The sequence below is a fragment of the Phacochoerus africanus genome, chromosome 1, assembly GCF_016906955.1.
Source record: "Phacochoerus africanus isolate WHEZ1 chromosome 1, ROS_Pafr_v1, whole genome shotgun sequence".
NCBI lineage: Eukaryota > Metazoa > Chordata > Mammalia > Artiodactyla > Suidae > Phacochoerus > Phacochoerus africanus.
This window is the reverse complement of record NC_062544.1, coordinates 269,980,639-269,992,056: the sequence shown is the minus strand read 5'-3', so window position 1 is coordinate 269,992,056 and position 11,418 is coordinate 269,980,639.

Genomic DNA, 11,418 nt, shown 5'->3' with positions numbered 1-11,418 from the left:
GGCACAAAAACCATTCTCTGTCCCCCATTTCTTGTTTTTAGGAAATGGGTCTCATTCAGCCTCTGTGGCCTTCCCTGAGTTCCAAGGGGCAGGTTCAGGCAACTGCTGATCAGGGAAGGAAGGGGATGCAAAGACAAAGGAGGAACAGTGAAGAAACAATAGTACAGTCCTGGTTCCCTCTCAAGGGAAACACATAATGACGTAGGCATTTTATATACCTAAGAGAAAAGTTACATCCCTTAATGCTTCTTTTAGAAATGAATACTTTAAAACTAACAGCCTGGAGCCCTTCCTTGTACTTCTCCCTTGTTGGATTGCACCCTAAATACAATCACCTATTAGCTAAAGAGTAGGCACCCTGAGCACAATAGCCTCTGGGTTAAAGATTATGAGCACCTGATGTTTTTCAGGAACTTTCCAAGTTTGTTCTAATCTCTGATCAATATGCCCTTTTCTCAAGTACTTTTGTTCCAGGCAGTAACCAAGACGATCATGACCATGACCGTGCCGGCATCTCCTGACACCAGCTTCGACGACTAAGATTCCCCCAAAGAAAGAAGAATGCGTGTTGGCCCCAATCCTGATTCTTATCTGAAACCCTATTTTTCTCCTTTTAGACTATAAAACTCCCTGCAATTCTTCCCCAAGAGAGTCCACAGTCTTTTAAGAGAGTGCGCAGTCTTTAAGGCATGACCCTGCTGTGGGCCTCCTTTGCCTGGCCAAGCAATAAAAGCTCTTTTTTTCTCCTACATCCAACACTCTGTCTCTGTGTTTCTATTTGGTACCAGTGGACAGAGACTGAGTTTTGGCAACATACTCCATGTCCGTCCCAATCTCCAATAAGGAGAACGACTTTGCACCTAAAAAAAAATTTAAGAGTTCCAGTTGTGGCTCAGCAGGTTATGAACCTGACTAGTATCCATGAGGATGTGGGTCTGATCCCTGGCCTCGCTCAGTGGGTAAAGGATCAGGGGTTGCTGTGAGCTGTGGTAGCAGACACAGTTCAGATGCGGCGTTGCTGTGGCTGTGGTGTAGGCCTGTAGCTGCAACTCTAAATTCTGACCCCTAGCCTGGGAACTTCCATATGCCTTGTGTGTGGCCCTAAAAAGACCAAAATAATAATAATAATAATAATAATAATAATAATAATAATAATAATAACGGCTGGTGAAGCATGAAAATTTGTTATGGCTTTCCTTCTTTCAGGAGATAGACTCAGATTAACAAGGTCCTTTGTGATCACAAAAAGGTCATGAAGATGAAATAATAGCTGTAACAGTGAGGACTGCATATCCTCTTGTCTGACAGATGACAGACACTCTTTGGGGGAGGCAAGCCTTTGGAGTCACCCCATCCCAACAGTCACCCATCCTCACAGTGTCAAGCCCTGACTGACAGCGTCAACATCGGACATCATTTGTGCAGCATTTGGTTGGAGTTAGTGCGAATACTGAAAAGGGAAGAAGAAAGGCAAGAAATGGAATAAAGGCTTAGACTCTGAGTTGATGGAGATGCCCAAGAGACTCCACCAGAAACAGAGTTGAATATTCAGCTCAACAGATTATCTGCACCAAAGCTGAGGTGTAAGCACCCCTTCGTTACCTGTGTCTTAGTAAAGATGGTGACTCACACAAATGCCTGTGTGCTTAATGATCCTCCCTGGGAACAACTAGATGAGGAAAAGAATCAGAATTCTCAAAATGACTAAATGAGCCATTTCCTGAATTTCTTCAGCAAAATCCGTCTCTGAGATTTAAAAAAAAAAAAAAATAGATTAGGAAAAATGTTAGCCATGTTTCTTCCTGGGAGACTCATGTGCTGCACATTTTCCTGATCTGCAACCGCCATCAGGAGGGGGTCTAGCCAATTTCATCTGATTCTCAAAGGTCAAGCTGTCTCAAATGACACGTGAGCTACAGAAGCTAAATTGAAACATAAGCAACATCAATGTCATCCCATAGTCTCAGAACATGGCCAAAATAATGAGTCCTCACTGGACCACGCATTTTCTTTGAAAGTGCCTCAACAAAAGCTATCAAGTCATGAGTTTCTTTTCTACCTGTCATTTCACTAAGGTTTTCCCGGACTAGAAGTTCTACCAAGATGTATCTGAGCAAAGGTCTTGCCAAAATGATGAACCCAGGGCAAGCTGATTCATACCTGTTGTCCTGGGAACCTTGAGATCATCTGAATGTATGACTGGTCGTTATGTGGCTTCTTCATGCTCTCAGTGAAGCTATAGAAACAGTTACTCAACCTGCCTACGAGCTGGCTGGTTCAAACAAACAGCATCAGCTGGTAGCACACCAATATTTTCAACTCTTTCCTAGCTAGCTGCCTTTTCCTCTTTCCTGCCTCCCCCCTCAGCCCAAATAAAATGCGTTATTTTCCTGAATCTCTCCATCCAAATGTTACCCATTAAGTCACCAATGACTCACTTGCAAACTAAGTAATAGAGTTTATGTATGTGTCTCCCCTACTTCTCTAAAAGGACTTATTAGATGAAGGACATGAGTTTTGCATCTGAGATTGAGCTTGGCATTTAGGAAATGCTCATAATATCTGCTGAATAAATGAAAGATCCTTTCTCCCTCTGAGGGCTTTGCCCTTCCCCTGGAATTCTTTTCCATATGCTTTTTAGATGTCCAGCACACTCTCATTAGGTCTTTGCCTCAACTGTAACTTTTTATTGACTCTTCTCATTACTGTCTCTAAAGGGACCTCTGTGCTGATCACTTCCTTAGGCATCACCTTGTTAGTTATCTTCATAGCAGACACAATCTGTAATTACCGTATTTCTTTCTGTACTTTCATAAACTTTTCTTTTATTAATCACCTGAAAGAAGGAGCCTTGTGTGTGCTATTTACAGCTTTCTCCTCAACACCCAAAACATGGAAGGCATCATATTGTTGTTGTAAGGATGATTACCAGGTCTGGGTCAACATCTGAGCTCCGCAGAGGCACTTTCTGCCCAGGATGCAAACTAAGACATGATAGATACCCAGGCAGCGGTTTCTGAGTGTGACTGTTTTTGCTTATGTGCTAAGTTTACACTTACTTGCTACGTCTGTGAGGTGTAACACTTGAAACAACAGTATGAATCTTAGCTATCTGTGCAGATGTCTCTACACCAAGCAACCTTGCCAATGGCAAATCCATTGGCCGACGTCCAAATTCATGTTAGAGCTCTTTACAGCTGCAAGAGGATGCTGAAGGTTTTCCTTTTACACACATATAAATCTTCAAGGTCTTTGACTTTATTTTGTCCTGATAAATCCAACCTTTTTCTTTTCCCTTCTTTTTTTTAAGGAAGAGAGGATTTCGTTGTTCAATCAAAAATGTTTCTAGGAGTTCCCGTTGTGGCGCAGTGGTTAATGAATCTGACTAGGAGCCATGCATGAGGTTGTGGGTTCGTTCCCTGGCCTCGCTCAGTGGGTTAAGGATCTGACATTGCCGTGGGCTGCGGTGTAGGTCACAGATGCGGCTTGGACCTGGCTTGCTGTGGCTCTGGCGTAGGCTGGCAGCTATAGCTCCGATTAGACCCCTAGTCTGGGAACCTCCATATGCCACAAATGCGGCCCTAGAAAAGATGAAAAGACAAAAAAAAAGTTTCTAAGTTTTAAATGAAATGTACTTAATCTTGTTCCAAACTTCCACAGAAATAGTAATTTTTTTTTTTTTCGGAATGAAACTTTTGTGTGTGAGGATTGCTTACCACTTTAAGTATGTTAATAAATTTCCCTCTAAAGCTCTGCATGTGTACACAAAAGCCTTCAAATATCTATTGAATCAGGTTAATTTTTTTTTCTTTTTGGAAACTTCAATTTACCTTGTTCTAAATGCTTTGATGTTTCCTAAGCATGGCAAATCTTTTAATGATGTAATTAAAATTCTGGATACCGTCATCATGGGAGAACTAGCATTCTTCAAATTCTCTTTAGGAGAAAGTTATGGTTTTGGAACATATGTTCATTTCCCTTTAGAGCTGAACATTTCTTGATAAAATTTTTTTTCCCATGAAAATATCTTGTTACCACAACTTTGCATATAGTTGTTGAATTTTTGTCAAAAGCTAATATGGAAAAAATAATTTGTGGGGTTCAAAAAATTTTATATCATTTTACTTTTCATGTGCAAGTGTCACAAAATTGGTCAGTCAGGAAAAGTAAATTTCTGAGTATTTTTTAAATAAACCCTTATCTTCTCGAAAGCAGAAAGTGAATTACTGGAATGAGGTAGGTAATGAAAAGCCATGTTGTATGATGTTAGCTATGGGTTTGTCATATGACTATGTTTGGGTTACATAATAACATGGCCTTTATTACATTAGGTAGGTTCCCTCTATGCCCACTTTCTGGACAGTTTTTATCAAAAATGGGCATTGAGTTTTGTCAAAAGCTTTTTCTGCATCAATTGAGATGATCATTTGGTTTTTCTTCTGGTATCACACTGATTTATTTGAAGATATTAGACAAGGAAGTCCACTCTCATCACCACTGGGGCTCAGGGTTTAGCAGTGGTGTTTAAGGCGAGGTTCCCTGAGGCCATGCAAACAGTCTATCTTTGAAGCCGGTGTAGCTATAATGGAAGGTCATTCTACCTGGGGCTACCTTTGCTCTGCATTTTCCAGCATTATCATAATATTTACTGAACACAGAAAATATTAAACTCCCATTTTGTGTACATAAGAAGGTGTACCAAGATTTCGTTTTCTAAATGTTTATTAAAATAAGAAGTTGCATAACTCCATCAACCTCTGAAAACTCTCCTACTTTGGCTTTGTGTACATCCTTAAATTAAAGACAATCTTTCAAATTTGAACAAATAATACACTAAAAGAATTTAAGGGAGAGATAGAAGAAGAATAGGTAGAAAATAAATAATAAAGTTTAGATAGTAGAAAAAATTCTGTCTCAGAAATTTTAATAAATCATATTTTAAATGAAAATAAAACCTCAAATCATTGTAAATGCCACAAAAGGACTAGCTACCATTTTTCAATTTGTCAAAATCTAGAAAGGGACAGAATTTCTGTAAGAGATGGTTGAAGAAAGTCTACCTGCTTATGGCCACATTTTCCCCAAAATGTTTACCCATCCAAAGTATTCATTCTACAATAGAACATCCCACAACATGTATTAAAAGAATAAAATTTTCAAATTATTTGATGAATAAAGTAGCTAACATACTTCAATTTTTCTACAGAAGAATAAGGAAAACATACTTCTATTACGGGAAATATCTTTTGCATTGTCTATAACCAGCCAAAGCTGGTTTTGATTTTCAGAATATTGTGCAGCATTCAAGAATTTGCTTTACCTAACCTTCTTTTCAGACCAGTTTTACAGGGGAAAAAAAAAGTTTGAAGAAGAGTGGGAAAGAAATAAGGCAAAAAAGAATAAAATAACAATTTTGACCGATGGTGTACAGTACTTCATAAGCTCAAAAAGATAGAGTATTGTACGAGGGACACTTTACAAAGAGATCATAAAGATAGGCAAATGTTACCAGCTTAGATTATGCTCATTAAAGTTGTAAGACTATAATCCTATGACCTTTCTCAAGGGTGACATTCAACACGATGTCATCTCATGCTATTTGTTTATGAGTCTATATGTAAAGAGATCAAAGTGAAGCATGAAGGTAAACAGCACTTGTGAGAATTTACTAATGTCTGACCCGCTCTTTCTCCCATTATGGAACCAACAAAAAATCCTGAACCAAAATCTGGAGTTACTTTGAGCAAAAATTATACAGATATGTGAATACACACACTCATTCCACATATTTGCCTTTTTTTTTTTTTACAATAGTTTTATATTCTAAAGATTCTAAGTGTGAGAATACTATATAGCACTACTGCTCTCTCCTCTAAAGACTAGATGATACCAAAATACTCAGGTTTAAATCCTGCCTCTTCCATTCAAGGTGTATGAACTTGGAAAACTTACTCAACTTCTCCATTTTTCAGTTTTCTCATGTATAAAATGAGGATAATATAAACTTCATATAGCTATTGAGAAGTAGCACTTAAAATATAAAAAAGTAACATAAATATTAACTGGTATTGTTATAATAAAAGTAACCATTTCTTTCCTACCCTAAAATATTGTTAGAAATTAAAAAGTAGGCAACATTTGCACTCAATAATTATATAAAAAAAGCAATAGTCGGGTGATTTTTCTTTTTCCAGCTACTGGTTATAAGTAGTGTCACAAGTGATAGATTTTCAGTGAACAAGTTTTGATTTATCTCTTATTTTGTATGTTATATACTTGCTAATTCATCTGTTAATTTATTTAGTTACTTAGAATGGAAAAAAAATTCCTGCAATAAAATTTAAACTTAAGTTGATCTTCATAAATATGTTCAATATCAATAAAGTCTACTCTTCACACATCTTGAGCTGCAGCTGCCAGCCTACACCACAGCCACAGCAATGCAGGATCTGAGCTGCTTCTGTGACCCTACACGACAGCTTGACAGCTTGCAGCAATGCCACATCCTTAACCCACTGAGCGAGGCCAGGGATTGAACCCACATCCTCATGGATACTAGTTGGGTTCATTACCACTGAGCCACAATGGGAACTCCCCTCGAATTATTTTAAAATACTACTTATCATTTCTAAAATAGCTACATTTTAATCATTTTAGACTTTAAAATATGTTACCTTTCCTTTATAACTTGTTAGACATTCATATGTTGGGTAATATCTTCCTAAGAAATAAGAAAATTTATAAGACTAGGTCTGCAATACATAGTCAATCAATGATTCTTTTTTTTTTTTTTAAGGAAGTACTTTAGGATCTGTATGGTAGTAAGTTGTCTAAATTCCATTTGAGGTAGAAAATACTAGATCTAGGTAGACCATCAAAAGTTAAATATATGTATTTTAATTCCTAGAGCATCTATTAAATAAAGTATTTAAAGAAATACATTTTTAAAAATACAATAGATAAACTAAAATAGAATATTAAAAACATCCAAATAAAACAAAAGGAGGTGGGAAAAGATAATCAAAGGAATAAAGAAGAAACAAAATAAACCAAATAATAAATAGCAGAGATAAACCCAAATATATCAATAATTACATTCAATATAAATGGTTTAAACACGCCAATTAAAAGACAAAAATCATCAGAATGGATTTTCTTAATGACTTAACTATATGCTGTTTGTAAGAAACTCATTCAAATGTAATGAACTATATGGTTCAAGAGTAAAAAGATAAAGATATATCATGCAAACACTAGTCAAAATAAGGCAGAAATGGTGGATTTAATACTAAAATAGACTTTATAGCAAAGAAAATAATGAGAGATTGAAAGACAAATTACATAATGATAAAATCTCAAATCACTAAAAAGACAAAACAATCCTAAATGTGTATGCACATAAAAACACAGCTTCAACTAAAAGCAAAAGCTCAGAACTTCTCTCTTAAGTAGAATGATGGTAGCCAGGGGCCAATGAATGGGGGAGATGGGAGGTATTGGTCAAAAGGTACAAACTTCCAGTGATAAGATAAATAAGTTCTACAGATCTAAGGTACAGCATGGTGGCTATAGTTAACAACACTGTATTATACATTTGAAAATTGCTATGAGAGTAAATCTTAAATGTCCTCATCACCAAAAAAAAGTATTATGTGAGGTGATGGAGATGTTAACTAACTCTATTGTGGTAATCTTTTTGTAATGTTTAAGTGTATTAAATTTTCATATTGTACACAAATTTACACAATATTATATGTCAATTATATTTCAGTAAAGGTAGAAAAAACAATTCCTTTTTCAGTAAGCAATAGAAATAAAAGAAAGTCCAGCAATGTTATAAAAGAACTGTCCAACAATATCAACTAACTGTAATTAAGTGGTATTCTACCCAAGAACAGCAGAATAGACATTCTTTCAAGTGCACCTGGAACAGACACAAAAAGTATTTCCTGGGTCAGAAAACAAACCTTAACTAAGTTAAAGAATTTAAATCATACAAAGTGTGTCCTCTGAAAATAATGGCATTAAACTATAAATCAATAACAGAACCATCACAGGAAAAACTCCACACACTTAGAAATTAAACAAACTCCTAAATAATCCACAGGTCAAACAGGAACTCTAAAAGAAAATTATAAAATAATTTAAAGTGAACAAAAATGAAAATACAACCTATCAAAATCTGGTGAAGGCAGCTAAAGCAGTGCTGAGAGGGAAATTTATAGCAATAAATTCTTAAGCAGGCAGCCCTGACCTTGAACAGTTCCAATATACTTAAATTTCAGTTATCATGGTTTAACTAAACAATATCAGTTCTCCAACAACACTGTTCAAATTTTAGTTATGAAAAACATTATTTTTAGTCTATTTTTCCTGTAAATAACTGCATGAAGTGCAAATTCACTTCTAGCTCTCAGTCCAAGAATCACTACATGAATAACAGATGAGATTCATGTTCATTGACCAATTACTTCTTTCAAAGTCTGTCAATGACTGGCTACATGCACAAACAGCAAAACGTGTAGTTGTAGTTGTGTTGTCCCCTTGTTTCTCAGTGATAAACCCATCTCACATTTTTTTTAAATGCATAATCAAAAGAAAAAATAGCCAGGAGTTCCCATCATGGCTCAGCAGTTAATGAATCCTACTAGTATCCACAAGGATGCAGGTTCAATCCCTGGCCTCAATTAGTGGGTTAAGGATCCAGTGTTGCTGTGAGCTGTGGTGTAGGTCTCAAACATGGATCAGATCCCGAGCTGCTGTGGCTGTGGTGTAGGCTGGCAGCTGTACCTCCTATTTAGTCCCTAGCCTGGAAACTTCCATATGCCACCAAGTGCGGGCCTAAAAAGACAAAAGACAAAATAAATAAATAAATAAATAAAAATAAAAAGTAGCCAACTGAGATAAAGGTGCACCAAAGAAGGGAAGTGAAATTTCAATCCAGGATTTCCTGTCATGGCTCAGTGATTAACGAATCCGGCTAGGAACCATGAGGCTGCAGGTTTGATCCCTGGCCTCGCTCAGTGGGTTAAGGATCCAGCATTGCCGTGAGCTGTGGTGTAGGTCACAGATGTGGCTTGGATCCTGCACTGCTGTGGCTGTGGCACAGGCCAGCAGCTCCAGCTCTGATTCGACCCCTAGCCTGGGAACCTCCATATGCCATAGGTGAGGCCCTAAAAAGCAAAAAAAAAAAAAAAAAAAACAGTGTTGACAATCAGGAGGCTCTACACATGTAGCCAAAGGAACTCAGTGCAGGTGAACTTACCAACAGAAATGAGAAAGTGGCAGCAATCGAAAGGATGGTGGCATCTCGGAGGCAGTGACACTGACAAAACATAATATTAAATAATTCACAACATTGGGACAGCAGAGGATAAACTGGTGGAAACTAATCCAAACTTAGAAAGGAATAAGACAAATTGTCAAGGCATAGACAAGATGCTTGCTTCACACAGTCAGAAGATCAAAGTACTTTTAAGTTTTTATAAACAAAACATTTCAATTCTCGAAATATATAATGTTTTACATTACAGTGTCTTAATTAAGTAAGAGTTTCACTGGTTATTTCTTCCATTTGCAAAGCACTTACAATCAACAGTAAGAGAATTTTTAATGTATTTACAAAGACTGTTAACAGCCATGGAAAATTCCAAAATTTCCTCTGATTACTAAGATTATTTTGCATTATTTCAGATTGCATCGTCGTTTTTACAGCTCAGCACTACCAGATGAAGCAAGAATTGCCTGTATTAGAAAAGAAAGAAGGTAGCAACTGAGTAATTTAAATTTCCAACTTAAGAAGTTAGGAATAGAAAGACACAACAAATTCAAAGCAAGCAGAGGAAGGAAAAAAATAAAAATGGAAGCAGAAATTGATGAAAAAGAAAAAAAACCAATGAAACAAAAAGCTCATTTTAAAAATCAGTAAAATTGAAAAATATCTAGAAAAGACTAACAAATCAAACTTTTTTAAAAGGGAAGGTGAGGGGAAGGGAGGTAGAAATTATCAATATAAGGAATATAAGGAATAAAAGAAAACATATCATTACTGACCCTGCAGACATTAAAAGTATCTTAAAACTATACTACAAAAATATATGCACATAAATGCAACAACTTAGACAAAATAAACAAATTCCTGAGAAACCTAAGATGAAATAGGCAACCTGAATGATTATACATCTCTGAAAAAATTTTGAATTTTTAGATAAAACCCTTTGAATATAAAATCTACAAGCCCAGGGAGTCCCCACTTGGCTCAGAGATAACAAACTTGACTAGTATCCATGAGGATGCAGGTTTGATCCTTGGCTTCACTAAGTAGGTAAAGGATCCGGTGTTGCCATGAGCTGTGGTGTAGGTCATCAGCTGCAGTTCTCATTCAACCCCTAGCCTGGGAACTTCCATTTGCACAGGTATGGCCCTGAAAAATAAATAAAATCCACAAGCCCAGATCATTTTGCTGGTAAATTATGTCAAATATTTCAATAAGAATTAATACCAAGTTATATCTCTTCCAAAAAATATGAGAGACGGGGCCAGTATTACCTTGACAGCAAAACCAAAGACAAAAAGAGAAGAAAACCACACATCAATATCCCTCATGAAATAGGTACACAAAAGTCCTCAACAAAATATTAACAAATCAAATCTGGTGGTATATAACATAAATAATACACCCTGACCTAATGGAGTTAACCCCAGTAAAGAAAGACTGGTTCAACATGTGAAAATCAATCAATGCAATCTATCATATTAACAGCCTAAAGAAAAAAAAAACACATAACCTTATCAAATGATGTAAAAAAAAAAAAAGTGCTTGACAAAAGCCAACCTCATGTGTGATAAAAACAACCTCAACAAACTAGGACTAGAACTTCTTCAATCTGGGGAGTTCCCTTTGTGGCTCAGTGGCTCAGTGGTTAAGGGACCCAACTAGGATCCATGAGGATATAGGTTTGATCCCTGGCCTCACTCAGTGGGTTAAAGATCTGGCATTGCCGTGAGCTGTGGTGTAGGTCATAGACGTGGCTTAGATCCTGTGTTGCTGTGGCTATGGTGTAGGCTGGCAGCTGCAGCTCCGATTTGACCACTAGCCTGGGCACTTCCATATGGCCTTAAAAACCAAAATGAAAAAAAAAAAAAAAGAACTTCCTCAATCAGAAGAAAAGACATCATTGAAAAACTAACACACATTACATTTAATGGTGAAAGACTGAATGCTTTTATCCTATTAAGTACATGGTAAGGTTGTCCACTTTCACCACTCCTATTCAAATTATACTAGATATCCTAAACAAAACAATAGGGGAAAAAATTCATATAGATTATAAGGAAAAAATTAAAACCATCTCTAATGGCAGATAACATGATTTTCTATAGATAATCTGAAGAAATTTATAAACAAACAACAAAACA